Consider the following 20002-nt stretch of genomic DNA (forward strand, 5'->3'; position numbering starts at 1 on the left):
CCGCCATTAGAATGCCATATTAATTAACCTCTATTATAGATATTAATGACGGATGGGAACTTTTGAGGACGTTTATTTAAAGTTTAAAGAGCAAATGCAAATTTCTGCAATTTCTCTGCTCTGACCGTCAAAGTATGGCAAAGGTTAACAATACGTTTCTGCTCGGCCCTCTCTTATTTGGCCTCTGAATGGGCTCTTGTGAGAGGATGGAGAAGTTGAAGAACTGGAGAGTGACCATGCATGCTCAACCTCCACTCCAGCCAAGCACCAGCCATTAACCTCGACCAATCACATTGACCTTGCCGTCTAGCCGGGGAAGAGGATAATTGGCTGGTTTAGAAAAAAAAAAAAAAAAAACGTCCGTGCTGCTTTTGGGATATTGTCCGAGCGAGTGCACTGCTGACATTCTCCGTCTGTGAATGGAATGTTCTGCATACAGATGCCTTCCCGCATTTCTGCTGCACTTGTGCTCTAATTAGTGGCTGTCAGCAGTCGGATCAAACAGGCTCACTTCCACAGTATCAGCGCTACGCTTGATTATAGACTATCACCGACACAGAGTGACACTGTGTTAAGCTGAGAAGCGCTTCATCCTGTGTTTTCAGATTAATCTAATAGTGCTTTAGTAGAGTTTAGTAGCTAACAAAGCCACTCAGTTGTTACAAATTCACTGAAAGCCATGGCTTCTTGGGGATAATTGCTTCATTTTAATGCAAGTTTAAATGTTTTATACAATAAATTAAGGAGCTCTCATACTACTCTCTGTTGTGCAAGATTTCCGGTCTGTGTTATATGTATGGACGGGTGTCATTTATGGTTGTCGAAAGTATCGAGTTCGATACCAATCGGTACTGACATTTTTAAAACATAAATTTTCTGAAATGACTGTGATTGGATGTAATGGTTGCAATGGCCAATCATCAATGTTTAAAGAGCCCTTATTATGGGTTTTTGAAAATGACCTTTCATACAGTGCAACAGTTTTAAGTGAATGAAAACATCCAGCTGAGGTTTAAATCTAAAAGTGCTGCATGTTCAAAACTAATGAATCTTTAGAGAAATATTTTAGTCAGAGTCGTAAAAACAAATCGAGTTGGGCTTGGATCTTTTGTTTGATCGCATCGATGTTGATACGGTACATCAACAAATATGTACTTCCAGTTCTGTTAAAATGTGCACGCGCTTTCACTTCAGACACCAGCGGAGGATCACGGGACTAATCATGACGCGAAAAATGACAGTCACTAACAGATGGAGATTCTGCTGTGGGGAATACAGGGATAAAGTCAATTTTGACAACAACAACAATTATAGCCAACCTTGTTCTGTGTTTGTTTCTGTAATTATTCAGATTTTTGTTACAATAACCTACGCTGCAATGCGAGATTCGTCGGCCGTTTGCTTTGAGGCCTAACTTTTTCTCCGAAATTTTTTGCAAGGGCCAAACTGATTGTCTTTATTTTAAAGCTTTATTTATTAGCAAAACATATATTTTGCCTTTTACTATTCCCTTATTTTTCTACATCATTTTATAAAAAAACTCAAAAGTGTGCATTTGTATATTTATATATATATATATATATATATATATATATATATATATATATATATATATATATATATATACATACATACATACATACATACTCATTCTTTGTTTATTTAAATATTATATAAAATATAATAATATATATTTTAATTTAAAAAAATGCACAGGCCGGTTCAAAGCTCATTAATTCTTTTTTACTTTAGTTATTCTTTACAACTGGAGAGTATTGGGCCTTTTCTTCAGTAAAGGAACCTGACAGGACTTCAGGAGATGGCAAAAAAAAAACTGCTGCTGCTTTGAAATAGACTGATTTCTATTGATCTTTATCGATTAAAATAAACAACCTAACCCTAACCTAAATGTAAAATACAGGGAAAAAAAATAAATCTGTTGAAGGCGGTATTAAAATTTATATATATATATATATATATATATATATATATATATATATATATATATATATATATATATAAATAAATTTATAATATAAATTTAATATAAATTTTAATTGCAAAATTGTCCACACCTACAGTCAGAGGCAGTAATATTACTAAAGTTGCTTTTGAACATATAGCATTCACAGGAGTAGACTCAGCATGAAATGTTAACTCAAAATGGACTCCTCCAATGAAAGATGTGAAGCATCACTTCTGTAACTAATGAACCATTTATGGCAGCTTTTATGGGAGGGGAAGAAACATGTGTTGAAAAGAACATCTGAGAAAAGCCAGCAGCAAGAAACGATAAAAAAAAGAGAGAGAGAGCCTTTCCCCACAAATGGACTTCGGTAAGCTACGGTAAGCTCCAGTCCCCATGGGAGAGCAGGTGTTGATTGGTGGCTTTCTGTGGCACCGCTGCAAGAGTACCTGTTGTCACGGTACCGGACGGAGGCGCGAAGCACGTCTCGGTGGAAAAGCCCAGAGGAGGTGTGAGGTGATTATGGGACGGATGGGGGAAGATAAGAGAGGGAGAACTCTGGAGGGACGAGTGAAACAATGCTGCTGATGTGCTTGTCATTAGCTCAAGGCCCTGGCGTCTCATTAGTCAGCTTGTTCTCAGAAAGAGACGATGATTACTGATTAAGAGCGCCACAGTGAGACAGCATTTGTGTGTGTGCGCAAAAGAGGAACTACAACAAACAAGGGTGGGGATGATGCACAAAGCAACCCTCTTATCTTTCTTTAATGTCAGCTTCTGAAGGAGATATAGATGAGGGTATATCTTCTCCTTTAAGGCGAGGTTAATTAAGCCCAAAGCAAAGAGCTGAAGGGACAGGAAGGGGAGGTAAGACAGGTTAATTGAACCTCCAGGGGGACGTTTCCTCCCTCCACATCTCACCTCTTCAGCATCCATCTCAGGACGAGACGCAAGCAACGTAGAATTATGAGCGTGACATCACTGCCATGCAGATTCCCACATAGAGCTGCCAGGCCGACTGAGTCTGAGCGCAGATTTACGACAGGTCTAAATCAAACGTCTGCAGGCTTTTCCTCAGTACCTGAACGTGACACACAAAGTCTCCTCTGCCTGCGGCGCTCCAAGTATTGATCCGTTCGACGGGTCAAAGAAAAGGGCTTGTCGGCATAGAGTGAGAATGTAGAGAGGTTAACAGGTTAGACCGCACTGAAAGATCTGCCGCGGTGATACAGGTGGCACTCATATTATGGATCCCAAGGGAATCGTTCATTAAACTGAGGTGAATATGACTCAGCATTTTTCAGAGTCTCTTAAACAACTGATCCTGATAGAGCATTTCAACAGAGGGAATGTGTTAGAAACGGCTGCCTGTGGAATCAATCAGGTAGTGGGAACAAGAATATAACTGGACAACTCATTCAGCCAATGAATGTCAATGATAGATGCCACTGCAGAATAAAGCGCTCAACTTTTGGTCACATGACAGATAGTTTCAGTTTAAGTTTTTCCAACTTCTATGTTATGGTGCTTTTACACGATCTACATTGTAAAAGCGCTATAGAAATATAGATGAATTGAATTGTTATGGACACTTTCACTTCTTCCTTTTCAATGGCAAACAATAGTTTGTGAAACGAAAGGAGCTACAGTTATAATGAATGTCCAGTTTTTTTTTTAGTTACTCACTATACATCAATAACCTCCCCACTGGAAGAGGCAAGTATGATGGATACAACTTGAGCCACTGTTGAACTTTTATTGCGTACACATACACAATGTTCATCCACAAACTAGACAGTCTGAGTACTCACTACACTAGTCTGTCAGACTTCGACGCTCTTCCTCGTTTAATTAACAGTTGCTAGTAGTTTAATACCGGTAAACGGACCGGCCCCAAACAATAACTGAGAGAAAAGAAAAAATTAAACTTGTATAGATATAGAATTCTGGCTTACAATGTTAATACACACATGTACACGCACAGTGCCATCAGCCATTCAAAGACAACAGAAAAGACAACAGCCATTCAAAAACAACAGGCATGCTCAACCCTGTTCCTGGAAATCTACCTTCCTGCAGATTTCAGTTGCAATCCACTACACCTGCTTGTAATTATCAAGTGCTGTTCAGGTCCTTATTAATTGGGTCAGGTGTGTTTGATTAGGGTTGGAGCTGAACTGGGCAGGAAGGTAGATGTCCAGGAACAGGGTTGAGCAGCCCTGGTGTAAAGGAAGGTATTTGCCCCATTCACAAGGGGGTTCAGCGTCAACGCTAGACAGAGGGCGTGTCTAAAGTTGGGGCTGATGCAATCGTCATAATAGCGTCAGCCAATGAAATTAGTCAGCAATAGGCCACAGTCTGAGCTGGAGTATTTGCATAAACCGATCTGATTGGCTGACGCTTTCATCGCTGCTTGAAAAGTTGAGCAATTCCCAACTTTTGCAGCGAGCAACGCCTCTGAAGCGGCACCAAAAGATCCACAATGCAGTTTGGCAATGCCTGACATCATCCATTCAAAGTAAATGGGAAGCGTAAACGCTGACGCCCTGTGTGAATGGGGCGTTAGAACCAGCACCTGCAATTCCTGCTTCAGCCTACAGAGGAGCTGCACAGAATGAGCTTAAACAAATATATGGATATGGCTACTAAGAACGCGCATTTCTGCATGTGCAGTACTGCAACTTGTCACCTGCATTCACGCGCTTTACTGTGGCTGTAAAGGCCGCCTTACATAAAAAAACAAAAACATTTCTGTGCTTTACGCAATAGCCACCAGGTGGCACAAGGAACAACCATTTTTTCCATTGACTGAGTTTGCATGCGTGTTTCGATGAATGGACAGTATTTGTTTGCGAGAGCGCTCAAATCAGTTTCCTCGATGCCTCAAGTGGTTGAGTTTCTTTCTTTCTTTATTTTGGAGATAATGTATACATGATAGTATTCACAAATAAAAACAACAGAAACACATAAAACTTTCCAAATTACGTGTCCACTTTTAAGGGCTTGACACAATTCACAGATCTAGATAAAATAGCCTAAGCGATATTGAAATCATTTAAAGATATACAAATATTGGATATAATAAAAACATTAAATAAACCAATAAAAAAAAACAAAAGCTATTACGATTTAAGAATATAAAGTATGATATAAATGAATTAAACCGTTTTAAGCCATTTTTAAGGCCTATCTGAATAAAGATTTGAGATATTTTCTAAAAACAAACCATGGAGCTTTTTATAGTTTTAGTATTTTAAAATAAATATTATTTATTAAGTATTTGGATACGAGGAAATTAATCAAATCGGGCAAACAGAGCTTTTTTTTTTTTCTTTTTATAAACAGATTAATTAAATCATAAACAAAGACAGAAAGAAATTGAAAGGTAGTTTATGATGGTTTTGCTCAACCAAAAATGCTCTGGTTGCACGAGTTGATCATTATATCCCAATAATTAAATATTATTTGAAAACTCTTCTGGTTTTTCTTGTTTTATAAAATATTTAAATGCTGTGTTTTGATACCAAAAGAGGGCTCGCTTTACAGAACTGTAGACGGCTGGGTTTCGTTATTTATTTAGGAGAGAATACAAAATATGAATAAAACAGAAAGACATAAAACTTTACAAATGACATGTCCACTTTTGTAGGCTCAACGCTATAGTGTCATTTCTAGATAAAATAGCCTATTGAAATCGTTTAAAGAATTAGGCTACAAATATTTGATATAATAAAATCACATTATATATATAAACCAATATAAAACAAACAAAAGCTATAACAATTTAGGTATATACAATACAAAAAATTTAACAGTTTCAAGCCATTTAAACTTTCATTTTACAAAGGCCTGTCTGAGGAAAAAGATTTTAGATATTTACTAAAAAAACAATAAACCACAAAGGAGTTTTGAAATAATATTTATAAAGTGTTTGGATAAGATGATATTAGTACACACCCAGGTCAAAATTTACAAAAAAACAAAACAAAACAAAAAAAAGGGCTATTTTACTTAACTTTAACATGATTTAAGGCAAGTCCAAGAGGAGATTTAAAGTATACTCGTTTGGCTGCAGGTTTCCTGTTATGAACAACTTTCAAGGTCCCCTCTTAGGCAAGTGCACGGACAAACACACATCATTCTATTAGAGTTGAAAGAATCGTAAAATCATGAAATACCAAAACAAATTTTCTTCATTGCAACAAACAGCCAAGCATAAACTAAATATAAGAAGATTTGAATCCAATAGGCTGTGTGGGTTAGGCATGGGAAGACAACTGGTTTCAAGGTATACCGCGATTTGGAAAATTCAAGGTTTTAAAACCCAAATATTTTTGTTATACCATTACTAAGGTATGTGTAAGGGTTTTATTGTGTTTTTTTAATATGTTGAAAATAAATGTGTTTTTTAACTAATGAAGTCAGCAGAAGTCAATGATTTATTTTAATTATTTATCCTGAGAATTATTTAGTCTGTTCCAAACAGAGATGGGAAGTAACGAAGTACAAACACTTTGTTACTGTACTGAAGTATATTTTTGTATTATCAATACTTTACTCCACAATTTTTTTTGACAACTTTTTACACAAATATCTGTACTTTCTACATTTTTAAATCTGGCTCGTTACTTTCCTTTTCATGTGTTTGATGGTGCAATCTATATTATTTCTTGTCAATTTGAAAGCATTTTTGATGCAGTCAATCTATTTTCATCATTGCGAGCCTGCATGCTGTAGTGCGCTGCTTTTTCACCCAAGGCTTATGTAGGCTAGTTTATGAAGATTACTACAAGAAAGGCAAGGATGACTACGCAGATAAGACAGAGGGAGACAACAAATTTCTCATACTGCGTGGATTTTCTCTGATCTTTTAATCAAATACTGCTTAAAATGTGTTTTTTTGTATAGTGCTTTAATTTATTTTTTTTATTGACCAAATGATTTTACACATAAGCATATTAATCTTTAATTATTATTAATTTTTAAAAACTAAAGTAACTATACTGGACAATTGATGAATAAAATATAATGCTAAAGATCCTCAATTTATCACATAAATAAAAGATCATACAAATGTTTTGTAGGTTGTAGTCATGCCTGTGTATAGCTTTTAGCATAAAACAAATGTATTAACAGAATTAATGTTACTATTAAATAAAATATCCACAACCCCCTTTAACAAAAACACTAGAATAATGGGGTATGTACAGAATGAGAGCTTCTAATGCAAAAAATAAAAAATAAAATAGTTTGCAGTAAAATACAATCAGTATTTATTTTAGCAAAATAAAATATGATTTCAGTTTATTAAATAAAAAATTATTTAAATATAAAATTCAAAAATGTCAATATATTTTATACAGGCCTGTAGAATTATTTTTAGTGTATGAACATGATTGGCAGCTGTTTTTTTATTTTTTTATCTAACAGCCACAAAACTACATGATAAATGCTGGAAATTTTTCCAGAGTCTTTTTAAACCCGAGTATCTGTACTTCGACTCAAGTAAAGGATTTGTGTACTTTTGTCACCTCCGGTTCCAAATTATTATAAATGTTTCCTAAAATAAACTGCATTTTGTTTAATGGGAAAAAGTTTATTTATTTATTTTTTTTTTAACACCAAGACATTTTAAAAGAACCTACAGTTGAATCCAGAATTATTAGCCCCCCTTTGATTTTTTTTTCTTTTTTAAATATTTCCCAAATTATGTTTAACAGAGCAAGGAAATTTTCACAGTATGTCTGATAATATTTTTTCTTCTGTAGAAAGTCTGATTTGTTTCATTTCGGCTAGAATAAAAGCAGTTTTTAATTTTTTAAACACCATTTTAGGGTCAAAATTGATAGCCCCTTTAAGCTATTTTTTTTCGATAGTCTACAGAACAAACCATCATTATACAATAACTTGCCTAATTACCCTAACCTGCCTAGTTAACCTAATTAACCTAGTTAAGCCTTTAAATGTCACTTTATGCTGTATAGAAGTGTCTTAAAAAATATATAGCCAAATATTATTTACTGTCATCATGTCAAAGATAAATCAGTTATTAGAAATGAGTTATTAAAACTATTATGATTAGAAATGTGTTAAAGAAATATTTTTCCGTTAAACAGAAATTGGGGGAAAAAACAGGGGGGCTAATAATTCTGACTTCAACTGTATTTTAAAGCAGTAATCACAATACCGCGATACATGTTTATCCAAGGTTATCATACGGCCCATGCCTAGTGTGGGTACGATACACAAAACATTCTGTTAATCGGTTAAAATACACAACACAAAATCATTCAAAATAAAGAAAAAATCTAGGTCAATCGAATAAAATGTATATTTTTCTAGAAATACCTTTAGCTTTCACAAAATTTAAAGTGTCAGTTGTTCAGACAGACTTTTTAATGGTTAAATCACACACTAGTAAGTGCTTTAATTTGAGATGCAATGAGGGAAACAATCAAGCCGCTACTATAAAAGGCAATTGACAACAGCAGCGCATTTAAAAGAAGTTATAATAAGATGGAGCCATCAAGGCAGACGCATCTCAAGTCAGAGGTGGGCAGTGCAGGTTCTTTGAAGAGCTCTTTTGTATCAGTCACGGAGCTCTTTGTGATAAAAAAGCCTGAGCATTTATAAAGCCCTCCTCAAAGAGACAATGAGATTAATTCAGAGGCGAATATGTATTGGGTGCGGAATAATCAGCTAAACATGGGGCTCTGAATGGGTGTAGATTGTAAGAGAGTATCTGTGATCCTCTTGTAAGGCATCACACAAATGCATGAAAAATGAATAAAGGTGATGAATAATTATCCCAAATCTGACTAAAATCTAGCCCTGGTTTCGATGGAAAAAAGGTAGTTATACCAGCCTCCATTAAAAGCTGTTCCTTTGCAAACAAGTTACCAAAATAGATTGACTAATGACAGTCAAGAATGAGAAGACTAAGTTTTAGTTGCCTTAACGGCAGATTACAACGCTGAATGGGATATGCTTATCAATTTACTGACCAATAATAATTAGTTAGGTCTGCTTTTGTTTTTATAACTTTTTAAACACTTATTTTAGTTTCAATTTGTTAGTTTTAATTGGTATGTTTAAAATAGTAGCAGTTTAATATAGTATAAACAGTTATAAAAATACAAAAGAATGATAAAACAGATCAATGCTTGTTAATTAAACAGACTGATAGACAACGGGATTCAAGTTTGAAATCACTTGAGTGTGAGTAAACTATGAGAAGATTTTCATTTTAAATGGGATCTATTATGCAACGATCACTTTTACAATTGGTTCGACAAAGTTGTGTGGCAACAGTCAGTGAATATAACCAGCTTCTAATGGTAAAATGTATTAATTAATTTTTTTTTATAATCACACAGTCTGCAAAAATACCTAAATACTCCACCTATTAGTGACAACCTCTCCCTCATTAGCATTGGACATCAGCAGGGCCAGACAGAATCTGCAGACGTTTTTTTTTGCTATTTCTGAGGAAAATTTTGGTATAAATCTGCGAAATTATATTAATGAACCTGAAAATTGCAATGGCTTACTTTATATCCAAAGAAAAAAAAGATATCCAGAGAGACAAAGAAAGAGACAAAGACAGATGTCTTTTTTAAGTTGTAAAGAAACCTGTGTTTTTGAAGCTAATGAAGACATCAGTATAGTCAATGATTTAATTTGATTACTAAGCCTGACATGTTTACTGCTCCAAAATATTTTAAAGGTTTGTTAAAATAAAATATATTATGTTCAATGGGGAGGAAGCTTGTTACCCGTAAAAAAAGAAAACTTATTTCAGAGCAGTAAACACAATACAGTAATCCCGTGATAATTTTATCCAAGGTTATCATTCAGTCAGACACTTATACCGGCCCATGCCTGACATGGATTACATGCAATCATTGCTTTTAAAGCTACAATCATTGTTCCCTAAAGGTTTAGCTTTCATAGCAACAGTTATACTCAATGTTATTTTTCACAAACTGGGAACAACACCTGAACCCAACAATTTCTAAAATACAGAAAGCCAAACTGAAGTCAGTTCAGCTGCACAAAGCTTAAAGCTGTAATTCAGATAAAAATTCATGTTGGCATCCATTTACATCTATACTGAAAACTAAAAAAAAAAATGAAGAAAGTCAATGGCTGTTTTCCCCCCAACACTCTTCAGTCTATATTCCTTTGTTTTCAACAGAAAAGAGAGACTTAAACTGGTTTGGACCAAGAGGTCTGCGCTGTGCCTCAGTAGAACCACATGACCTGACCAAACTTCTTGTGATCTAGCGGTTGGAAGTCTTGTGTAAATTAAATTGCAGTGGGTGGTCAAACAATAGGGTATCCCACTCTCTGCGTCCTTTCAGAAAAGCATATCTGCACTTTAAGCTGGATTTCTAATTCGGCCAAGCTTCGCAGCACCAGCCTCCACCAATTGTGAGTGCACAGCTGTGGAGGCTTCACATTACTTTTTTATATCGACCACAGGTACAGGCTGTACTCAGAAATATATACGTGCACTGCAGGATAGACCAGTGTGTCTGCTTTATGTATTTCCTTCACAGACTGTGCATTACTGGCCCTCAGACAGAACAGACTGTCAATAAATAAGTACGTGTAGAAAGATCAGTGTATATGCACTAAACTTAAAAGAAATTAAACTTGGCATTTTAATTGAGAGATGTTGTATTTATTCCACTTTTTATTTTTGTGATGACAGAAGATTTTCTTGATGACCATTCAAAATCAATAGGACACTTTTTGTACAACAAACATTTTGGATTGCTATACCTCTCTTTTGGTACTATCTAGTGAAAATTGATACATGAGACTGTAAAACTAAATTTAAAAATGAAGCTGAAATTGTCAGCTCAAGAAAACTGTTCTACGTGAACAAAGAGTGAATAAATAGCTTCTATTGTTTTTCATGTTTATTAGTCAGTATTCAAAATATTCTAACAATTTATGTAAATAAATATATAAATGAAATTAAAATTAATAAATTTGTTATAGATATTTTGTTATTCTTATTCACATTACCTAAACAATAAAGAATAATATGACAAACAGTCAGACAACTTTTAATAAATAAAATGAGCAATATCTCACGAGTAGTAGCAGAGCAATATGCTGTTTACCAATGATGATATAAAGTCATTTCGCACTGCTTCGAGTGTGATATTGCGTTTATGCTACAGTTTGACGGCATATCAGTGTATAAAAAATAAAAAAAATCAAACACGGAGAAGTCTCAAAACCCTATTGTAAAAGGAACTACTTTCTTCCGCCATTCTTTGACATCTGCAGCTGACGTCAGACCAGCAGAAGCCATTACTAATTCACCAGTGTCACTTTAGAGCTAGTGTTTGAATGATTATGTAGTGTTATGATTTTGCTCACATTATAAGATTTTATGGCTGAACGGCATGAAATGCCATCAGTCTAGAGACATTTCCCATTATTTCTCTGTTGCAATTAGGAGACCAGAGTTATTAACCCTGAAAAATCAATAGCAAAGCAAACACTACCAGAAACACTTCCAGACCATGGTGCAAAGACAGCACTACAACATACAAAATAATCAACTTAGAAAGTCATTTACCAGTTTATTAATAATTTGATCAGCTGTAGTTTGAAATTAAGCTGAGTTTTTCCTCCTCTAATAGCTAATTATGCGGTCTCTGTTGCCATTTTGTAGCGGAACGTCAACCATCTTTGCTCTGCTCAGTATGACAGGCTAATGGCTGCCGACGTGCTGTCTCTCTCAGAAATTCTAAATATTTAAAATAAGCACTATCCTTATAAATAAACTGCATAGTTGCAATCTAAACAACTACATTCTCACCTAAAAAGCCTCAATAGTACATTATGTTGCCCAACAGCTGCAATATTTGTCAAACTGTAGTGAGATTGTTGATCTGCTGTCACTCCATGTGGGCAGAGTAATACAGAAGGGTGAGGAGGCTGTGTGAGTGCTGTTATTGCAGAATAGCGAACGGCTATCAGCCAATCAGATTCGAGAGCCAGACAGAACTGTTGTATAATCATATATATATCAGGGCTATTCAATTAGTTTGTCAAAGGGGTTGGTTCATGAAAAGCATCCCAAATGAAGGGCCTGAGAGATATGGCTATTTGAGTGATAACACAGCTGCATATAAGAGCCCATATGCTGTATTTTCCCTTAAGAAACCCACTTTGGCTTTTTCTACATTTAAATGTTAATATATTGTATTTTGAAACTACATAATTATGTGCTTTGTACAATAGACTTTTTTTTTAAATAAACATTCAAATGTATTTCAGAGCACAGCAAAAGCAGTGCATTGCTGAAATATAGGCTTTTGACATACATTCATATGGTATTTTTTTAACTGCATAAATATTCACCAGTTATAGATTTCAGTTGTACAATTATATAGTCTGAAGAATAGTCATGGTTTCATGGTTATCACGTCTATGTAAATTCAAGCTTTATATTAGGTAGCTATTTAGATTAACGGTTGTTGCCATCTGCATTCATGCATACACAATCATTTTAATAATAATTCGTCGAACATATCTTTTGTTTACATTGCACTGAAAGACACACACAATTCTCACCAGGAGATGTTTTCAACTGCGTGCGCCCGGAAAGATGCATGCGCGTTGCTCTGCTTGTGCGCGTATATTGTCATATATTCTAACATTAGAAACAACAAACTTGCAATTGGAAAAGACGTGATATGGGAACGGCCGCTGCTTTAGTTAATCCGGTGTGCATGCGTATTAGCCTCAGTGTACATACTTAGAACTTTAAACTAGCGCACAGTTGGCAACTTGACATAACTTTGTTTAATTGCAGCAGTTTCGTTTTGTTCCATGCAGGAGAAATGCAGCTTAGATAAGCCTTTACAATTAATTAACTGTGACGAATTAAAGAGCAGTTAACAGTAAAATCGGCTAATCGTTGCATCTCTATTGATGATATCAATGCATATTACAAAAGGTCTTTTCTATAAACACATCCAAATGTTTTCGGCTGCCCACGCCACTCGCATATTGAGACTCACGCTCTGCACAGCCTTTAACTGCAGTTTGTGCTGTATTGAACAGATGCATGTCAATTCATAACTATAGCAGCCGTTTTTTAACTGAACTAAATTTATTTTTGATGTCTTGGTCACTATTTGGAGGGCCGGAACAGATTGCCTAGAAGGCCGGGTTTGGTCTGCGGGCCGCCAATTGAATAGCCCTGAGATATATATATATATATATATATATATATATATATATATATATATATATATATATATATATATATATATATATATATATATATATATATATATATATATATATATATTATATGATTAAATAATTATATGATATAAATATATATTATATTAAAGTTATACAGTGTTCAATTTATTTTTTTTAGTTAGTCTGATTAGTGTTTAGATGACTAAAAGGTTACATTTGATTCAAGTAAAAATATTAAGGGAACAGAAAAAAATGTGAAAGCATAATGTAAACTGTTTATAATGCATAATAATAATAATAATATATAATAATAATTTATAGTAATATATAAATGTATTTTTTATTTTATTTTATTTTGTTACCTTACCTTTACAAAAAAGAGAAAATGAGAACAGGTCTAGGTTAGGATGAAAAAAAAAATGGACTTCTAATTTGACAATCTCTTTTTTTTTTTGTGGTAATTTGTGCCTGCAGGCGCTCAGTCCAGTCAAGCCCACTATTACGAGGCAACAATTAAGCAGGAAGTGGAAGCCGGCACCTGGTCCAAGGCATTCAGTGTCTTTCAGCAGCAGCTGACTGTACAGTGTCCTCCACACCAGGTGGTCCTCCTTCAATGACATTAGCTAGTGACTCCGGGGTTAATAAAGGGCCACATTGGCCCAGTGTGCTTGCACAAATCCCATTCACTTAGCCACAGACACTGGCTCTTTAAATGGGCTGACCAAACAATGTGCTCTCCCCAACACCCACAGAAAGACAGCTCCAAATGCAATCTGAGAATGCTACTTGTCACCAAAAAGCATACAAAGCTGTCTTTTTAAAATTAAATACATCACGACAACACATTCAGCTCCTCTACTACACGATGGCATTCTTGTGACAATTCAAGCATATCTCAAAATACAGTTGAAGTCAGAATTATTAGCAACCCTGAATTATTAGCCCCCCTTTTAAATTTTTTTCTCCCCGCTTTTCCAGAGCAGATTTTTTTCAACAAATTTCTAAACATAATAGTTTTAATAACACATTTCTAATAACTGATTTGTTTGATCTTTTCCATGATGACAGTAAATAATATTTGACTAGATATTTTTCAAGACACTTCTATACAGCTTAATGTGACATTTAAAGGCGTAACTAGGTTATTAAGGTTAACTAGGCAAGTTACGGTAATTAGGCAAGTTACTGTATAACGATGGTTTGTTCTGTAGACTATCGGCAAAATAGCCTATAGGGACTAATAATTTTGTGCTAAAATGGTGTTTAAAAAATTTAAAAATGTTTTTATTCCAGTCCAGTCAAAATAAAACAAATAAGAATTTCTCTAGAAGAAAAAATATTATCAGACATACTGTGAAAAATTCTTTGCTCTGTTAAACATCATTTGGGAAATATTTAAAATAGATTCAAAAATTCAAAGGAGGGCTAATAATTCTGAATTCAACTGTATATGTCGTTATGAATGGTCAGATTCTGACACATATGGATCATGAGAATGACATATTGCGCTGTTTCGAGTGTGATCTTGCTTTCATACAACAGTTCAACAGCATATTTGTGTATATAAAAAAGAAAATCTAACATGGAGAGTCTAAAAACAATGTACCTTAACATACCTCCTTTAAAAACCGGAACACCCATGACTACACAAATTGGTGCAAATGGATATGCTATTTAATCAACGAGGTGCAAAACGTGAAAATTAGGGTTGTGCTGGTCTGAAAATAGCAACAAATCGAACCAAACACGTCTTGCACCTTATTGTGCTGGGTGTGTGGTAGGGCCCTAAGACTTCAGAGTTTATCCAATGAGAATGTGAAAGAATGCCATATAAACTATTAAAATAAATATATTCAGCCTGAATATGAAGTTACTGCTACGTTATACTTTAGCAAAAACTATTGTACATTTTTTTTCTGAACTCTTAAATAAAAAAATAAAACAAAGAACAAAAAGTTTAAAAAATCTGTATATTAAAAGCTGAAAAAATAAATAAAATGATTTTCAGATAAAGCTGAAAATCTGTATATTAATTTTATTTTTTATTTTTTTTTACTTATAAACATGATTTTGCTGGACTGGACTGTACATTTACATTCAAATCAGCACAGATGTGTTTCTTTATCTAAATGTGACTCTAAAGACTTCCAAAATGGTTCTGTAACTTTAGTTTTCCATCATGATACAAATGAGATTGAAATCAATTTTACAACAGAAACAGTAGATTTATATATGTTTGATCAAACAAATGTTTCTTTGGAGGGTGGAACAGTGGCTCAGGGGTTAGCACTGTCACCTCACAGTTAGAAGATCACTGGTTTGAGTCCCAACGGGACCACTGGCATTTCTGTATGGAGTTTGCATGTTCTCCCTGTGTTGGCGTGGGTTTGCTCAGGGTGCTCCGGCTTCCCCCACAGTTCAACGACATACGCTGAATTGAACACACTAAATTGGCTGTAGTATGTGTGTGAATGTGAGAGTGTATGAGTATTTCCCAGTACTGGTTGCAGCTGAATGGGCATGCGCTATGTAAAACATATGGCGGTTCATCCCGATGTGGTGAAGCCTGATAAATAAAGGGGCTAAGCTGAAGGAAACTAATGAATGAATGAAATGTTTCTTTTGTGAGCATAAGAGACTTCTTTCAAAAACACAAAGATGCAAAGTAATCAATTTTCACCTGTTGTTAATGAATTTAGTCGGAAGCCTTATTTACATTAAACATGAATGAACTGTCTACCCAATGAATTGAACACTGTTCTATATAACTGTAGACAAGGAAAATATTTGTCAGCCAACATTTGTTTGCTCAAGAGGATATCTAGTGCTAGCGTTTGGACGAGCTATAGGCGATTCCCCATCAAGCCTTCAACATCCTCACTTCACAACTCCGTCCACTGCCTGTGAATGAGACTCATATACATGACAACAGCTATAGATTTGTAGCGGCACTGCCACAGTAATTAAAAGGCTGCGTGAGCCGTTTGAAACCAAGACGTGCAAATCACAATGAAATGCTAAGTGCTTTTTATCAGCGCACAGGATTGTCTGGCAATCAAAAGGGGGAGCAAAAATAAAACATGTAATGAAGTTCTAAACAGACGTCGAAAAAGAACCCCTGTTCGAGGCACTATTTTATAATGAGCGTTTTGCAAACAAACAAATTAATAAGAATCACAGCATTATTCCAGGCTTTTCGTCGAACGTTCTGCCGGTAAAGCTGAGGAACATTAGCGGAGCTTAGCTCTTCACCGAGCAAAAACTGCACTCTTCTACTTTACAATGTAAAGATCCTCCATTTCCACATCAAAGCTCGGCTGGGGGAAAAAAGCACGATGCACACTTTTATGTGGCTCTTCGGGTTTTGCTGTTGTTTTGTTTATTCCCCCTATCCTCTTCGCAGAGACTCCGTTTTGTGTGAACATGCAAATGTAGAAACACAAGGACATGCTCAGAACAATCAGGGAGAGCGCGTGGAGGAGCGCTGTCTGCCTTTGAACTGTTTAAAGTGGTATTAATGGCCAACTTATAAATAATCAACTAATTCCTCTTTCAAGATATCCGCCAGTGGGGGCTCGGGAAACTGCCGCACTGAGCTCTTTAAAGTAGCAGCCCTTGGAGGCCTGAACGAGCAATGTTTTGTCCACTTCCTATCTGTAGCTTTACGACATAGGTCTCAAACTCAATTCCTGGAGGGCCGCAGCTCTGCATAGTTTCGCTCCAACGCTATCAAACACAGCTGATTCAAATAATTGAGGTGTTCAAAACAGTCATGAACACCTTCATTAATTGTATCAGCTGTGTTTAATACACTGTAAAATAATAATAATAATAAAATACAGAAAATATGTCAAATTTTTTAAGTAATTTTTGTCATTTCAAATTATATTATTTCAAAACTCAGTAAAGTGACAAACAATCTCTCTAAATTAACAGTTTGACTTTCATTTTAGGTACTTTATCTTTTAAAGACAAATTACTCACATTTTAGCTTTTTATACAGGGTTATTACAGTATTATTTACACTGTATTTTTTCTGTTATTTTAACTATATTCAAAAGTCTGTAAAAATTACATATAATATAATTGTTGTTCGACCATGAATCTGGATTTCCTGCATGCGTCTGTTTGCCCATGTGTTGACTGCTGCTTGACTGAACATCTTTGTGTAATAAACCTGCATTTGTATCTGCACTCCTTTGTCAACGTCCCCTTCACGTTACTGTTCCGTTTCATTTAAGATTTGGAACCGAATCATTCCATATAATTTAAACCTCTATATGTTTTACATAAATACTATTTAATAAAATGTAACAACTGTAATTTTAAAGTTGTGAGAATTTTAATCAGTTGTATCTTGTATGTTGTGTTTCCAAACTTTTTGGATCTAAAATAAAACTGTTAAATTACGATCATGAGCATGTCTTGGCATCTTGTTAAAGGTGTTTAATCGTAATGATTTAGGGAAAATTATTTTAAATAACATTGTTTTCTGTTGAACTTTTAGTGCAGCCACTTTTTTGATGGTGTTTGATCATAATGCTCTGGGAAAAAAGCCTCTAAAATAACAGTGTTTCTTCGTAAAACTCCTAGTGTGTAACTTTATTGAATGGATTTGATCGTAATAATCCAGGAAAAGTCTGTAAAATAACAGTGTTTTTTTGTAAAAAACTTATTGTGTAACTTCACTGAGTGTATTTGATCATAATTCATTAAAAGGCTTAACTAGGTTAATTATGTCAACTACACTCCATAAAAAAAATCCATAATTTTATGGTTTATTTACAGCAGCTGAGGTGCTGGAAAAAAAATAAGTACAATAACGGCAGTTAAATTACAGAAATTTACTGTAAAATAATAAATATTAAATAACAGAAATTTACCAGAAATTTAAATTTAAGGAAATTTCTGTAATTTAATATCTGTTATTTTACAGTAAATGTCTGTAATTTAACGACTGTTATTTAACTTTTTTTCCAGCACCTCAGCTGCCAGAAATAAAGTGTAAAATTATGATTTTTATTATTTTTTTTACAGTGTAGGCAGGTTACCGCAATTAGGAAAGTCATTGTATAATGATGGTTTGTTCTGAACGACAATCGAAAAAAAAAAAAAAAACATATTGCATACTGGGGCTGATAATTGTGACCTTAAAAATGGCTTTTAAAATACGAAACCTGCTTTCATTCTAGCCAAAATAAAACAAATAAGACTTTCTCCAGAAGAAAAAAAATATTATCAGACATACTGTGAAAATGTCCTTGCTGTGTTAAACATAATTTGGGAAATATTTAAAATAGAAAAAAAAATATTCAAAGGTGGGCTAATAATTCTGACTTTAACTGTATGTATAAAAATATAAAAAAATACCTTATTGGATAGGTTTTATTCTTATCAATATTAGATATTACATTTTTTTTAAACTTGGGAACCAATCTTGCTCAATTGTCTTCATGGAGGTTCAGTTATGAGATGCAATATATACTTAAGTTTTAAAAATCCAAAATATCCAAGAGAATATTGCTCCAAAGATGTTATTTACGTTTGTTGACGGGCACATATTATATAAAGTTGTAGTTTGGCAAATAAAATGTGCTTTGTCTTCGTTTATTATTGCTTTCATAAGAAACACATGACACAATGGCAAAAAAACCCCAAACATATCACAAGACGCACAATGCAGTTGGTGGGTTATACGATGGCTGACATTTGAGTGACATTTGGAGAAGAATTGGCTATGTGTGGCATAAGAGCGGATAAGCAGCGATGGCAGTCTTCATTTAGGCTGAGCGAGCCAGAAATGAGCGCGCTAGCTCTGGGAGATTGAATGGTAATCAAGGCACTGCTGATATTCACCGATTGAAGACTCTCCCCATTGGAGGATTTCAGTATCACAAGAGCCCTAGAGGCAGTATTCTTATCAGCGGCCGCCGCAGACAAAGAAACCCCCCCTCCAACCCCCCACCACCCCGAAATGAGATATGAGCTTTAACGAGGGCCGCTGCGAACAACCGTGACGATTAGCAAGAGCAGAATCAGGCATGCGTGAAGATGCAAACACAAAGGCACAAAGTCCTTCTCCTGCAAACAAACGCAGATACATCCTGGCACGCAAAGCAATACGAGCCTGGAGACTCCAGAAATCTTTTGAGAAAGGCTATCATGCGAAGAATACCACCGTTGCCGCAGGCAATTTCATTCTAATGAGCGAGAAACAAAACACAAACAAAACAAAGCAACAGTGCTCTGGAAGCACGCCGTCCGATCTTGTGCTAACGCACACACACTCATACATTCAAATACTCCCACACTTAAGTGGCGAAGCTTGCCAGAATTGCTCATTATCACTCCCTTTACAAGACTATAGACAAAGCGCGCCAGAGACAAAAACCCACACACGGCTCATCTATGCGAACGCGCTCATTGTGTACACGGCGACAAACAAAAAAGCGGAGCGACATCCATTTGGATAACCTGAGAGGGCTAACAGCTTTCTCCCAGAGTTGGCAGCCCGAAGAGGGGAGGAGAAGAAAGTTCATTAATTAAACAGGGCTTGGGCGGACAGATGGAACCGCTAGCTGGATGCTAATTACTCTGAGAAGACGAGCAGGTTTAACACTCGTCCTTTCCCCTCCTCCGCCATCAATCACAATTAGCACACGGCTCCGAAATGTCCATCCTGCTCAGCGGACCAACAACAGGATGAGCGAAAGACGGAGATGAAATGAAACCGGAGCCTCTGACACAACTACAGCCGTTTAAAATCAATTCGAGTGTAAACACAGGTGTGGACTGGAG

At 35.3% G+C, this 20002-nt stretch overlaps 1 protein-coding gene and 1 long non-coding RNA gene across 20 annotated transcripts in view; both read right to left on the minus strand.

The window, feature by feature from the left end:
* ralgapa2 (Ral GTPase activating protein catalytic subunit alpha 2) overlaps positions 1-20002 on the minus strand; it is a 324474-nt gene that overhangs the window by 45233 nt on the left and 259239 nt on the right. The gene's annotated exons all lie outside the window — the stretch shown is intronic.
* On the minus strand, positions 7396-10909 carry LOC141378562 (uncharacterized). The gene is made up of 2 exons (XR_012393365.1): positions 8185-10909; positions 7396-7637 (listed from the first exon to the last, which is right to left on the minus strand). It is a non-coding gene; the product is annotated as an uncharacterized lncRNA (long non-coding RNA).

Source organism: Danio rerio, chromosome 17 (genome assembly GCF_049306965.1).
Source record: "Danio rerio strain Tuebingen ecotype United States chromosome 17, GRCz12tu, whole genome shotgun sequence".
NCBI classification, from domain to species: domain Eukaryota; kingdom Metazoa; phylum Chordata; class Actinopteri; order Cypriniformes; family Danionidae; genus Danio; species Danio rerio.